The sequence below is a fragment of the Polypterus senegalus genome, chromosome 5, assembly GCF_016835505.1.
Source record: "Polypterus senegalus isolate Bchr_013 chromosome 5, ASM1683550v1, whole genome shotgun sequence".
Lineage (NCBI taxonomy): Eukaryota > Metazoa > Chordata > Cladistia > Polypteriformes > Polypteridae > Polypterus > Polypterus senegalus.
In genome coordinates, this window is record NC_053158.1 from 4,892,154 (window position 1) to 4,907,868 (window position 15,715).

General features: G+C 43.2%; 1 protein-coding gene across 1 annotated transcript in view; it reads right to left on the reverse strand.

The window, feature by feature from the left end:
* LOC120530119 (NEDD4-like E3 ubiquitin-protein ligase WWP1) overlaps positions 1 to 12,304 on the reverse strand; it is a 250,923-nt gene extending 238,619 nt beyond the window's left edge. The window contains exon 1 of the mRNA XM_039754299.1: positions 12,141 to 12,304. The gene's annotated coding sequence lies outside the window, so the exon portion shown is untranslated. The remainder of the gene's footprint in view (positions 1 to 12,140) is intronic.
* Positions 12,305 to 15,715: the final 3,411 nt, after the last annotated feature.

A 15,715-nucleotide genomic window follows, 5' to 3' on the forward strand; every position in this document is an offset into this window, starting at 1 on the left:
CCTCCACGTCCTCAAGTAAAACTGAAAAAGCTAGAGGACACTCAAGTCAGACGTTACTTGTAGACACATTTGCTAGAGGACTGCCTACGACAAAAAAAGCAAGCGGTGGATCAAGATAACCAACTCCATTACAATCCATATAGCTAATGTGTCAGTGGACAGAGATTGCAAACATTAACAGAAAGTGTAGTTGGTTTACAAAAAATATCTACTCTTTATCCCTTTTCTACCATACCATACCATATTTATTTGTTGAGCGCTTAAAAACACAGCATTACAACTGACCGAAGCGCTGTACGGGACTAAAAGCAAAATATTAAAAACAAACATTAAGAGAGGATTAAAACAGAGATACTAAAAACAGGTCAGGGGACCAAATAAAATAGAGAAAATAGCAAAAGGCAAGTGGAAAATGAAACAGGTTAAGAATTAAAAGCCAATGTGAAGAAGTGCGTTTTTAGGCGAGATTTGAATGTGGCGACTGAAGCGGCTTGCCTAACCACTAAGGGCAGGGAGTTCCAGAGCCTGGGTGCACAGACGGAGAAAGCCCTTTCACCACGAGCTTTAAAACGTACCTTGGGAACGGTTAGGAGCAGCTGATCTGCGGATCTAAGAACACGAGGGGGATTGTGACAATGGAGCAAGACACTCAAATAGGCGGGGGCTAGACCGTTTAATGCCTTATAGGTTAGGAGGAGAATCTTAAAATTCTAAGACGTGTTCAGTGCAATACAACTTTTGGCAAGCACCTCTGAATATTTTACTAAGTCTAAATGCCTCTTTGGGTAGCTCAAAATATGTTGTCAAAATTATAGTTTAAGTTGTTTACAAAACGTGTTCAATAAAATGGTTTTATATTTTGACTGCAACTGTCATGCAATGTGATTCCTTCTCTTCATTAGTGCCACCCCCTTGAAAACTATCACTTTATGGGGCCATGCAAGCCTGTATTAATACTTGTGTGCACATTAAAAATATTTTTTGTACAGTTCTCATGACAGTGGAATAGGTTATTCTTAACCAGGCTACTGCAGTAACTGCAGTGAAAATGTGGTTAACATCCACTCATGCATGGGGGAAAAAATACCGTTGAAGACCATCAAACTGGTATAATTTTGAAAAATACCATGATATAGAATTTTGGTCATACCGCCCAGCCCTAGTCCTAGCCTCAATCTACGGTACTAATCTCAATCATTAAACACTTCAATCAGGTCCCCTCTTAGTCTTCTTTTGCTTAAACTATAAAGACTCAGCTCTTTTAATTGTTCCTCATAACACATCTTGTGTAGCCCTGAATCAGCCAAGTCGCTCTTCTCTGGACCTTCTCTAGTGCGGTTATGTCCTTTATGTAGCCCGGAGACCAAAACTGTACACAGGACTCCAGATGAGGCCTCACCAGTGTGTTATAAAGATTCAGCATAACCTATTGTGACTTGTACTCTACACGTCAGGGCGCTGTACAACCTGACATGTTAAGGCGTCTTAATGGCACATGAAACATTGTTTAGCAGTTGACAGTGACAAGTCTACTACGACCCCTAAATCCTTCTCATAAGGTGTACTTTCGATTTCCAGTCCACCCGTTGTGTATTCAAACCTCACATTATTACTTGTGATGATTTACATTTACTTTCATTAAATTTCATCAGCCATAAACCTGTACCCTCTGTAATGATTCAATGGATTCAAGCTTGTTAACATTTACAAACATAACCATCTTGTTGCTTATATTCCTATTCAAATGATTTTTTAATATTACAAATAGCAGCGGTTAAGGTTAGGTTAAATGAAGTTTCTAAATTAGCGAAAGTGCACTTGAGTGGGCCTAGCAATGGACTCCCACCCAGTACTGGTTCGGTACTTCCTTTATAACCAGTTTGCTTGAATAGGCTCAGCACCCCACCCAAACTCTGAAGTGGATTAAGCAAGTTTGAAGGTGTCACATTTTTTTTTTTTTCTCAGTATTATTAAAAGTTTCAGAACACCAAGAAAACAAACGTTTACAAATTAGTATAAGAAAAAAAGTTTAACTTCTTCTTTTGGCTGCTCCTGTTAGCGGTTGCCACCGCAGATCATCTTCTTCCATATCTTTTTGTCCTCATCTTGCTCTGTCACACCCATCACCTGCATGTCCTCTTCTCTCAGGACATCCATAAACCTCTTCTTAGTCCTTCCTCTTCTCCTCTTTCCTGGCAGCTCTATCCTTAGTACCCTTCTCCCAAAATACTCCGCATTTCTCCTCTGCACATGTCCAAACCAACACAATCTCGCCTCTCTGACTTTGTTTCCCAACTTTCCCTCTAATGTCCTCATTTCTAATTCTGTCACACCCAATGTAAATCTTAACATCTTTAACTCTGCCACCTCCAGCTCTGTCTCCTGTGCCACCGCCTCCAGCCCATATAACATAGCTGGTCTCACTACCATCCTGTAGACCTTTCCTTTCACTCCTGCTGATACCCGTCTGTCACCAATCACTCCTGGCACTTTTCTCCACCCTGCCTGCACTCTCTTCTTTACTTCTCTTCCACAATCCCCATTACTCTGTACTGTTGATCCCAAGTATTTAAACTCATCCTCCACCTTCACTAACTCTACTCCTTCATCCTCACCATTCCACTGACCTCCCTTCTCATTTACACACATGTATTCTGTCTTGTTCCTAATGTTCAAAATTAATGATACGACACACTGGCAGTGCCATCTTGCCAAATACTTTTTGGTTTTGTCTAAAAACCAGTCTTGTGCCTATGGCTCTTCCAAGACATATATAGCTTTCAACAAGTTCCACTGTCTGTTCACTGAAGAGTGTCTCTTGTGGGTAAACGGTATTCATATAAAATCAGCAAAAATGTTTCCCTACTTATTGCAAACAGCAGTAAAAGGGAATCATCAGACACAAGGCTACAGCAGGACACACTTTAAACATTTTCAAATACAAACAACCACATGAGCTTAATCAGTGTATACGCTTTCATGCGTGTGTGTGTGTACATACTGTGTGGTTTTAACTATTATATTTAAATATGTGCATTCCTTTCTGAGCCAGTCCAGCGAGATTTGTGCTATGTACAAAATTGAAAAGAACTGTTTTTCCACCTCTGCATGACGTACACAAAGGCACTGGTGAGCAACAGAACTGGCATCCAATCTATCCACCTTTATTTATACGGCACCCTTAACCCTTTGTTACTCGGGTTTCGTGAACTCTCATAAGTGCTCGGCTGGGGTGTATTGCACCCCACTGTTATTTATGGAGAAATGATAGTAAGAAATATTTTAACGGCAATTGAATTAATCTTAGAAGATATAAAAGCCCAAACAGAGCCTTTAGCTCCACTTTATCAGTTTTTCCGCCCCTAGATTTGCTTTTATATCCTACGGCAACCTTGTTGATGCATTTGTTAGTGCAGGCAAGAAGCATCTCCAATATGTCTGGCGATATGAACAATTCAAAGCACCGAGAGAGACACTTTGCATTTTTTACATTCCCTTTGACTCCGGGTGATTCCTTTATAATGTTATGAGCTCTGGTGCGAACTTGCTTTCGAGGTGGTGTCTTATACCATTTGGAGGATTTGTCTTTTCCTACATAGTAGCTTTCCTGCTCCTGCTCATCTTCAGATGAGTCTGTATCATGTTAACTGTGGCGGATGTGTTCTGGTTCTATGTCTGAATTTGACTCAGGATCTAATTCGGAATCACTCTGTTCACTCGATTCAGATTCACTTTCAACCTCCTTCAGAAGTCTGACAAGCCTATCCTGGGCTTCTTCGTAACGCATCTGTAAACAGTGGAATTTCGTCATAAGCAAATAAGCTAAAAACAGAAGCCAGCAACAAAAGCTTACTGTAAAAATGTCATTCGCCAATGCTCAGGTGGGGTGTGAAATACCAACGATACTCTGCGGAATTACTCTGGTGGGGTGCTAAACACCCAGAACGACATAACACGATGTTATCAGCTCAAGTGTCCACCGCCGACTGACGCGCGCCCTTCCATGCTCAATACGTCGGTCAACTTGCAGCTACTCAAAGCATCAAAGCTCCACGTCACACCATCTATGAGAAATACGCATAACTTTGGCAACTGGGGTGATCAACACCCCACCTGAGTAACGAAGGGTTAAAATGCCTCATTACAGAGGCACTTTATAATGTAAATATGGGAACAAAATAAGTTGATGTACAAGTTCATTCTATATGTGTAGCAAATTACACATAAACAAAGGCTTCAACACCCACTCCTGCTCATCACAGCCAGCTGCAGAAGAAAACAAAACACAACACAGTGAATAAAACAGGACTGCAAATGTCGCCCAGTATAATCAAATACCTGGAAGTTAACACGGTGGATTCAGAGAGTAATTAGACCACATTTAAATTAACGTAACACATTTTGTTATGTTACGCCCTTCTACTAAACTTGTAGAGTTTCTTCCCCACATTAAGCAACACTCAATACCCCCAGAATGCCAATGCAAAAATCAGGACTATCATTTTTGTTTTGTAAATTTATTGAAAATAAAAAAAAAAACTAAAGTATCCCACGGACATGAGTGTTCAGACCCTTTACAATGACACTTAAAATGTGGCTTAGGTGCATCCCACTCTGCTGATCACCACGGAAATGATTAAATTCCTTGTCTGGAACCCACCCGTGTTCAATTCAATTGACAGGACACAATAAGGAAAGGCGCACAAACCTTTCTATACAGTAGAAGATCCCAGAGTTCAGAATCAGAACATCTTTATTGTCATTGTAACAAACACAACGAAATTAGGTGCAGCCCCTGCGGTGTCTAAATATAAATAAATAGAATTGAAAAAGGATAAGAAGAAACAAGATGGAACACAAACATTCAACATAAGACCCTAATTGCGCATGAACACTACTGTACCAGATGTCATCTATTGCACTGCTGCATTGGAGGTGATCAGGTGGCATTCAGTGCCCTAATAGCAACAGGGTAGAAAGTGTTATTCAGTCTACTAGTCTTTGTTTCCATGCTCCTCTATCTTTTGCCTGATGTCATGACGGGGTGTGAGGAGTCTTTTAAGATATTCTCTGCTTTCCTGAGGCAGTGAGATCTGTGCAGTTCATCCAGAGAGGGTAAAGAGCAGCTGATGATCTGTTGGGCTAGTCTTTACGATCCGCTGAAGTGTTGTCCTCTGCACTGTTGCGCAGCTGGAAAACCCCACGCAGAGGCAGCAGCACAGGATACTCTCAACAGGGCAGCAATAGAAGGACATCAGCAGTTTTTGGGGGATGTTATTTTTCCTGAGGACTCTCAGAAAATAAAGTTTATGCTGAGACATCTTCGCCAGCTCAGCTGTGTTCACACCCCAGGACAGGTCTTCCATGATGTGGACTCCCAGGAAGCGGAAGTCTGACACCCTTTCCACACAGACCCCACTGATGTAGAGTGGTTTGATGTCCGTTTTCTTTTTCCTGAGGTCCACAATGAGCTCCTTGGTCTTAAATTGTGTTTTCAGGAGCAGGTTGTTGGCAGTGCACCACGCTGTCAGCCGCTCCACTTCATCCCTGTCGGCAGACTCATCCTCCCCAGAGATGAGCCCCACCACAGCAGTGTTGTCTACAAATTTGACGATGGTGTTGCTGTGGTGGGCGGGGTCATGTGTGTACAGCGTGAAGAGCAGGGGGCTCAGCACACAGCCCTGAGGAGAGCTGGTGCTAATGCTGATGGCCGAGGAGATGTGAGGGCCCACCCTAACCCTTTGTGTGCAGTCTGTCAGGAAGTCTTTAATCCATAGACAGGTGGAATACGGGGGCCCCAGGGCTAGCAGCTTGCACACCAATCTGTGAGGGAGGATGGTGTTAAAAGCAGAGCTAAAATCAATACAGAGGAGACGTGTGTAGCTCCCCGGGTGCTCCAGATAGGACAATCCATTTGTCCGCCAGTTAGATTCACTTGCCCATAAACAAATAACAAAAGTGAAAAGTAGTTTATTTTTTCTGATCTCTTTTATTGATACCAAAACTGCCTTCCATTTTAAAACTGAAAAAAGATCTTTCAGGGAGTAGTATTTTGCCACCAGGCTGTAGAATATTATATAAAAGATTCCCTTATCATTTTAACTCACTAATAAACAATGCCTTCATTATAGCTACACTAGTTCTGTTTCATATATTACAGTTACATAACAGAACACTGTCCTGATTCATTTTCTGTCATGTTCTTCAGCTTTTGTCTTGCAACATCTCCCCTAAGAATCTTTACCATCTCGGACAGCATGGGCTGAATGCTGTTCATTGCTGCTTGAGCTGAACTGCATGGCTCCTGGACTGATTTACCAAAGAAGCAAATATTACCGATGTTGTCAGGAAAAAATAAACGTGTCTAAGTGAAGATTTTTATAGATATTTCATAACGTTTGGAAACCGCTAGAATGTTTTCTTCTTCATTTTTAATAAACTGACGGCGCGAAACCAACTTGTTTTATATGAAAAATTTTCTAATCAAAAACAATCTATAGACAGATCATCAAAATTGATGTTGTCACGCAAAAAATGTCTTAACTCCTCAGTATGTCACAACCTACGCAAAATTGCAAATTTCAGGAAAGATTAACTGCCTAACAAGCTTTGTTATGTAGTGAAAACATTTGCATTGTAAGTAAAATGACCGCATTTTTATGTAAAAACAATGAATTTTATTAATATAAACATTATCGATTATAATGAAAAATCATCAGATTACATCGTAATGACGGCATGAAAAAAAGCATCACCAAGCGTGTAAATAGTAGGGTAAAATACTTATGCAAGACCGTAAGGGCTCATTTATACTTCACGCTCAGAACGCGTACGCGTCTGCATCATGGCTGCCACGCGTTCCCAGCATTCATTTCACGCGTCCTCTGAAATTAACGTGACGCGTGCGCGAGTTGCAGTACCAGCAAAAAGTCTGGGGGCGCAGTGTGCTAAAAGTCGGAACGTGACGTCAGAGTCTCTGTTTACTATCTACATGTGACAGAAAGCCTCTATGGAGATCCTTCGGGGATCGATGTGCGCGCTTTGCTGATTGATGAATGGTTCAAAGTGTTGAAGCAAAATGCCGACATACAGATGCATTCGTGGTGCTTTTATATTCAAGCGTCGCATATTCCCGATCGTAATGACACGATACATTTTAAAAGTCTCACATACCATCTTTTGTGTCGTCTTTTTTAATTTTTTTATTTTGCAACTTAACAACAGCAACATAATGTATAGCGTTATATTTGAACCACTGAGAAAAAAATAAAGGACACGGTGAAAACGTGTATTTTGTGATTAAAGTGGAAATTTCGGCTTTAATCTCGAATTGTCCACTTTAACCTCGTAGTTTACTTTATCATTAAAGCAGACCGTCGTAAACGTCATCCCAGTTTTTAATCGCTACGAGCTTCTTGGACCTGACAGCTGCGGCAAGCAGCAAAAGATCACCACACAGAACAAATGAAATGTCTGATATTCCAACTCTCTGCACATTTAGAATCTTTAGATTCATACTTGATATCACTTTCATGATGAAATGCATTAAAGTGTGTATGTTACATTTTACATATAATTTCATTTAAATAATGAATACTGTTAATAATTACACACATGGGGTGACACGGTGGCGGAGCAATAGCACTGCTGTCTCGCAGGGAGTTACGTTGCTGGTATTTCCTGCTTGTATTCCACACTGTGCTCCGGTTTCCTTCCAAAGATAAGCAGATTTGGGGATTTGGTGCCGCTAAAATGACGCTAGTGTATGTGTGCTTGTATTCACCTTGCGAGGAGCGGAGACCTCGTCCAGGGATTGTTTCTCAGTCTTGCCCAATGCTTGTTGGAATGGGCACATCCCTGGATTGATGGATTTAATCAATAAACATCCTTTTCACAGATATTGCTGTAAGGTGTTATCGGAATTTAATAGGTGTTCTAGGCAATTCACAACACAGAGAAGCCAAACATGTTCTCACCGTGATAATATCTCACACTGCCACCTGGTGGACTCCTCCAGATTTACGTAAAGTACGCGCGCAAGTATAAACACTTCAACGCTTGCGTAGCAGAAGCGTCCGCTGCAGCATGCGTCACGTTGCGCGAAGTATAAATGAGCCCTTAGAGTGCTTCCCCTTTGAAAAATCAGCCGTCATTTTGTAAACAATATTGAAGACCAATCCGAGACATGAAGAACATGCATAAGTTGACTGTTTCCGCACGAAGTACGTACCCAAATGTTTAAAATTTGGAAGTAGTGGTAAAAATGTACCCTGCACACCGCACATAATTCTTTTTTCTCCAGAAAATTGCACTTGTCCGCGGACAACTGAAACCAGAAAAACACGCTTGTCCGACGGTCAATTTACTGGACAAGTCGGGCGTTGGATTTCCGCACCCCTGATTAGCAACACAGTAGTCTGCTCCAACTCTACTTTAAGATAGACTGAGGGTTTTTAAGTAATCAACAGAGGTGGGAAACCTATAATAATAATGATACATTTTATTTATACAAGGAGCCTTTCTCAGAACTCAAGGACACCGAACAAACACAATTATAAACAACTAAAAACGTCAGAAAATATAAAAATTAAAACCAAACATAACCAATGTAATCATACAAAAAAAGCCATTGTAAACAGATGCGTTTTAAGTTTACATTTGAAGGATGAATATGATTTGATAATTCTAAGCTCGGTAGGTAATGAATTCCAGAGATTGGGAGAAGAACAGCTGAATGCTCCACTCACCATGGTGGTTAAACGGACAAGCGGGATGGTCAGATGGTGGAGGAAGAGGATCTAAGGTTACGGGAGGGAATGGCAACATGAAGAAGGTCAGACAGATATGGAGGGGCGAGGTTATGAATAGCCTTAAATGTTAATAGCAGAATCTTAAAATCAATTTGAAACTTAATCGGGAGCTGCTGCAAAACCAGAGTAAAATGGTGAATAGATGAGGTTCAAGTAATGATACGGGCAGCAGAATTCTGGACCAGCTGAAACTTATGAAGAGATTTATCAGAGAGACCAAAGAGGAGAGAATTGCAGTAGTCCAGACGAAAAGTAACAAGACTGTGAACAAGGACGGCGGTGGTATGGGGGGGTGAGGGAGGGTCGGATGTGATTAATATTACATAGGTAGAAGTAAGCAGACCAGGTGATGTCATTAATGTGAGATTAAAAAGATAGAGTACTGTCGAGGATGACATCCAGACTCTTAACCTGAGGTGATGGGAGAAAACAATGGAGTTAATAATAAGAGAAAGATTATTGGCTTTGGATAATGAGGATTTTGAACCAATGAGGAGAATCTCAGTTTTGTCACTGCTTAATTTAAGAAAATTTGAAGAAAACCAGGATTTAATTTCAGCAATGCAGTCAATAAGCGAAGGTGGTGGAAAGGAAGAGGTGGGTTTACTAGCAAGGTAGAGCTGGGTGTCATCAGCATAACAGTGAAAATGAATGTTATGTTTACGAAAGATATTACCAAGGGGAAGAAGGTAAATAATAAAAAGAAGAGGGCCGGGACAGAGCCCACCTGAAGTAACAGCGGTGGGTTGGGATGTGAAGGTTTTAAACTGAATGAACCGAGTGCGGCCTGAGAGGTAGGATCTGAACCAATCAAGTGGAGTCTGAGTAATGCCAATCAGAGATAATCTATTGAGAAGTGTAGTGTGACAAATAGTATCAAAGGCCACACTCAGATCAAGAAGGATGAGAATAGTAATTAGACTGGAGTCAGCAGCCATAAGAAGGTCACTGGTAATTTTAACTAGTGCCGTTTCTGTACTGTGAAGGGGGCCAAAACCAGACTGGAACTTTTCATACAGATTATGAGAAGTGGGAGTGGAGTTGGATAGCTACTGTTTTTCGAGAATTTTGGAGATAAAGGGCAAATTAGAAATAGGGCGGAAATTATTGAAGTTAGTAGGATCAGCACCAGGTTTTTTTTTTTTAGTATTGGGGTTATAGCAGCAGTTTTAAAAGATGGGGGAATGATACCAGTAGTAAGAGAAGAGTGAACGATGGCAGAAATGAGAGGGACCAAAGAGGGGAGGCAGGCTTTAACCAGAACTGTAGAGAGGGGGTCCAGCTGACAAGTAGATAACTTGGATTTGCAGATGAGATTTCTGAGGAACTTCGAAGTTGGAAAGAAGAAAAGAAAGAGTGAATAGGAGAGTGTAGTTCAGAAGAAATATAGAGAGGATCTGGACTGAGGTGCTGATGTATCCTCTGGAATTTCTCATTAAAAAAAGGACATAAGAGAATTACAAAAAGCAGTTGAGTAAAGGTGAGATGGTAAAGAATCTGGAGGTTGTGTAAAATTATTAAGTAATGAAAATAAAGACTTGAGAGTTATCTGTATTACAAGTAATTAACTGAGTGTAATAGTTAGATTTGGGCTATACAGTCCTTGTAATAAAGTACATGATTTTTATACATCTCTTTGTGGACAAAGAGTCCAGATTTTTTTTATATAACCTTTCAAGTTGCCTGCCCATAGCTTTCAGAAGCTGAAGTTCAGGTGTAAACCAGGGAGCAGAAAAAGATCTGTTTTTTTAGCGGAGCAAGAGAGTTAAGAATACCATTAAGACAAGTGTTATAATATGAGACCAGTTCTATGGGAGTGGATAAATGATAAAAGTCCATTTGGGAATCAAGTCTAGAAGACGGCAAATTCAAGTTAATATTCTTAATGTTACGAAAAGCTATGAGACGGGGGAGCTTAGCAACAGAAAAAGTAAGTTTAGCATTGAACAAAAGGAGAAAATGATCGGCTATAGTGAGTTCATCTGCTGTAAGATCGAGAGGGACAACACCAGAGCAGCAGATCAGGTCCAAGATTGTTTGCTTCAGCTTGCAAGGCTTCATTTACTTGAACTGCTGCAGATTAGTTGTTCCCTGGAGAAGATCTATTTGTAATATTCTGACGTCTCCTTTTTTTTTTTTTCCTGTTTTTGCCAACCTAAACTTTAAATTAAAACTTCTTACCTTTTTACCACTCATTGCATTTTAACAGATTACATCTGAAGAAAAAGTGGAAAAACTAAGGTGTTCTAAAACCTTGAATGGTAGCATACTGAAAAAAAATGCTATCATTTTTGTTGTGTTCTTTTAGATTAGAGAAACTTTGTTAATCCCACAGGGAACTGCAGATGTGTCACATACAAAGAAATGAGCGTTGAATTAGAACACAGAACGCGTAACAACCCAAGACAGAAAGGCAAGAAATCCGACCGCAAACAGAATGAGGCTGGAGTCAGGACTTCCACAATCAGGTCGGTTTGCTCTCTAATTCATACCACGGTACGGTACAGAAAGTTGCTATACATACAAAGATTATATTGATCGGGGAAAGACGAGGAGCTCTACGATTTTTAAAACTGCACGGGGTGTCTGCATTTCCCTAAATAACTCTACAATAAGTGCAAATCCTCAATTAAGGGCCACCGAGGCGACAACACAAACAGACTTCTTGCTTTCTTTGGCAAATACCAATCGCCGCTTGATACGCGGCTCTGCACCTTGACCTTATCCCGGAGTAACCTGCGTAGCAGCTCAGTCTCTGCAGCAGAAGCCCAAACTTTTCTTTGCGGCAGCGACAGACGCCCAACTCAGCGACGCCGCTTCGCTGTGGGCAACCTGACCTGGCGTTTCCCAGCGCCGATGCCGCCCCACGGCGCTCCGGCTCCAGTAACAGCAGCCCCTACACTAACCGCATAGACACTTCAGCACTGCTGACATGGCAAGCCGGGTGCTAAAAGTTCACTCGTGCGCAGATAAACAAAAGCCCAGCCGTAAGTGACCCCCGACGTCCCCCCCAACCACCGGCGACCGAACAACTCGCTAGCCGGACACCCGTCCGTACGCTCGAATCCAAAGGCATAGGGCAGCCGCCCGAGAACAAAAACCAAAGCCCAGAAAATTGCCACGACTCCGGTCCCGTGGACTCCGGACTTGCCAGCACGGAGCAGAGTAGAGTAGCGCTAAATAGCCGCCATCTTTACCACATCGAAATTGTGCGTGACCCCCCCCCACTGTCCGGCAGCCTAAACCCCGCTGGCCGTCTGCCTGGCAGCTGCGAGTCGACGACAACGAACGGCAGCACCGGCACTACGCTTTCCCGACTCGGCTTCCTACCGTGCCGTACGGCCGCAGCTCCCAGCCAGTCCTCGCCTGCTTCTCTGCAGTAATCCGCTCGCTCCTCCTTAAGATGGGCCTCCAGCTCCCTCTGCCATCTCACTCTCCGCCAGCAGCAGCAGCAGCGGCGGCACAAGCTCTCCTGTGCGGCGGTCGAGGCGCGCCGTCCCGTCCGGGAGACGTCATCACGCACGCAAAACCAGCGAGCGAACCAGCCTGCCGCTCTGAGGCAAAGCGCGCTCAAGTCAGACGAGATGAGAGGCGCTCGTGCAGAGCATTCTGCGGAGCGGCTCTTTGCAAAGGAAGGACGTGCTCCGAATAGCCTGGAAAGTCGACTTCAATCCAATCGAAAGGTTGGGGACAATGCAGCGGGTTGCATACGCGGGCATCGAGGGTCCAGGAGGTCGCGCGTGACTTCAAGGGAGCAAACCGCTGTCAGACTTCTCCATAAGGCAAAGCTTAGTCTTTTTCTGTTGATTGCAGCTAATGTAGTGTGACAAATAAGTGAGCACCAGGGACAAAGCTGGCACCACAGTCAGGGTCACATTCTTTGAATTTTGCAGTTTTTTTTCAGTGCCTTTAACACTATTCTGCCTCATTGACTGGGGGGAAAAATCAAGGCTTTGCATCTTGATGCCCCCCTAGCCCAGATCATGGACTACCTGACCTACAGACAGTTTTTGTGAGGCCAATGGACTACCAATCCTCCAAGACATTTACACCTCCCGCTCCGTATGTGAGGTCACCAGCATCGTGGCCGACCCCTACCACCAATCCCACAAACTGTTAATTATCTGGAAGAAGATTGTGCAGCATCAGGGGCAGGTCTGCTGGACTGTGCAATAGCGTCTTCCCCCAAACAGTCCGGCACCTGAACTCCATGCTACCAGGGCCGTCTTAACGCGTGGGCACCATGGGCAGTTAATCTATGTATGTTGTGACTTGCTGACTTGTGTAGGGTAGGGGCCCCAGTGCACTGCTTTGCCCGGGGGCCTATAATGCTGTTAAGATGGCCCTGCATGCTGCCCCCTTCCTCACTGGACTGTCTTTTCCACAAATTGCTCTGCCCTATTTAATTCCCCCGGCTGTTTCTTATACCTACAATGTTATAGAATTCTCGTCCATATGTACATCCTTATTCTCTCAACTCAATGTATACTTGCACAATTGTTCATATTTGCACAGTGTAATTGCACTAAAGAATTGCACACATAATCCATGTTTACATTACTTACCTGCCATTTTGCACTTTCTTATAGTCCTTAGTCTATAGTCTGCCTTTGTTACAGCCTCCCTCTCCAAAGTCATTTTTGCTAGATACAATGCAATACTATACAATTTATTTGTTGTATAGCCCAAAATCACACAAGAAGTGCCACAAAAGGCTTTAACAGGCCCTGCCTCTTGACAGCCCCCCAGCCTTGACTCTCTAAGAAGACAAGAAAAAAAAAAACATTTTAGGGAAAAAATGGAAGAAACCTTGGGAAAGGCAATTCAAAGAGAGACCCCTTTCCAGGTAGGTTGGGTGTGCAGTCGGTGTCAAAAGGAAGGGGGTCAATACAAGACAATACACAGAACAGAACAAATCCTCAATACAGTATAAAAATAAAAATTTTAGAAGTACGGAGCAGAATTTAACAGTGGATGATATCACATAATATGATTTGGATTTGTTCAGAGTCCTGGAGACCTCGGCCATCAAGCTGCCTCCCCCATTTGGCCATTCCACAGCTGAAATAGCGCTAATCCGATGAAAGGACCCCTCTAACCGACGATTCCTGCGATCCTCCATCAGAGATGACTTTACCTTAGGCAGGCAAAACAACTTGGCAGGTGGGCCGTGGCACCAACTGCCACATTTGAGTACCGAGGAGAGAAACAGAATAGGTGAGGGTCCAATTATAACTATCCTGTCACTTATGTTTTAGTGCTAATGACTAACAGTTAATTAGCAGCTCTAGTCAGGGTGTGCTAAACTGAAGTCGTGAACCTTCAGCTGGGATTTAAAAGCTGAGACCAAAGGGGCATCTCTTATAGTAGATCCAGCCATCCATCTCACTATATCCTAAATACAGGGTCACAGGGAGCCAATCCCAGCCAACACAGGGCGCAAGACAGGAAACAAACCCTGGGCAGGGTACCAGCCCACCACAGGGTGCACACACACCACACACCCACCACAATTTAGAATCGCCAATGCACCTAACCTGCATGTCTTTGGTCTGTGGGAGGAAACTTGAGTACCCGGCGGAAACCCATGCAGACACGGGGAGAACATGCAAACTCCATGCAGGGAGGACCCGGGAAGCGAATCTGTGTCTCCTAACTGTGAGGCAGCAGCACTACCCTCTGCACCACCGTGCCGTCCTTTTTGCTAGATATATTTTTTTTGTATACTTACTACTAGCTGCACCCCGTGGCTGTGCCCACATAGTAATGAAACAGGACAAACTTTAAAAATCAATAGACGTTGGCACTACATCTGATCATGTTCAGCTCTGACGGGAGAGCGTTCCCCACGTGGGGAGAAAAGCACATGGCCGTGATATCTCTGGCAATCAGCAGCTACCCTCTAAAAAACATGGAGCTCTGATCTTTCTCTCTCAAAAAATGTCAAACGTTACTCCTTAACACTCTGTAGATGATAATGCCTGCTGAACAAACGGGTATCACTAGCTAAGCAGAGGCGAGGTGCACTCCAACCCGTGGCGAGAGGTAGACTAACTCGAACAGAGGCTGGCGAGTGAATGAGGAAGGCCCCGCTCCCTTGCTCTCAGCCCACAGCCACTCTCTTGGATTTACATAAATACGTCGGTACCGCAAGCGAACTCTGATACTTAACGCGATCAGAGAAGTCACAAAATCAACCAGAAAGTTCAAGCAAATTATAGGAAACAACCAGATCTAAATCCGTTAAGTAATTCTCTCGTGAAAAGCGGACAGAAATAAGGCAGATCGCGCTTGAACCATGACATTTTTATAACCATTTCTTAGCGAGCACCTATGGGCCAAGGGTAACCTACATTCCAAATTTCAAGTCCCAAGTCCTCCTGGTTCGGGAGAGTTTGTGATGAGTGAGTCAGTGCTATTTGGCTTTTATTTATATAGATATAAAAGTATTGGGACGCCCGCCTTTACACAAACATGAACTTTAATGACATCCCATTCTGAATCCATAGGCTTTAATATGGAGTTGGTCCACCCGTTGTAGCGATTACAGCTTCAACTCTTCTGGGAAGGCTTTCCACAAGGTTTAGGAGTGTGTTTATGGGAATTTGTGACCAGGAGAGCATTTGTGACCCAGACACTGATGTTGGACGAGAAGGCCTGGCTCACTCGTAGTCTCCACTCGAATTCAACCCAAAGGTGTTCTGTGAGGTTGAAGTCAGGGCTCTGTGAAGGCCAGTCAAGTTCCTCCACACCAAACTCGCTCATCCACTTCTTTATAGACCTTTGCTTTGTGCTCTGGTGTGTGCCCAGTCATGTTGCCCTCCCCATTATCCAACTCGCTATATCCTAACTACAAACTGTCCCCACAAAGTTGGGGCCAAGCAATTGCTTCCACTTTGTTATAA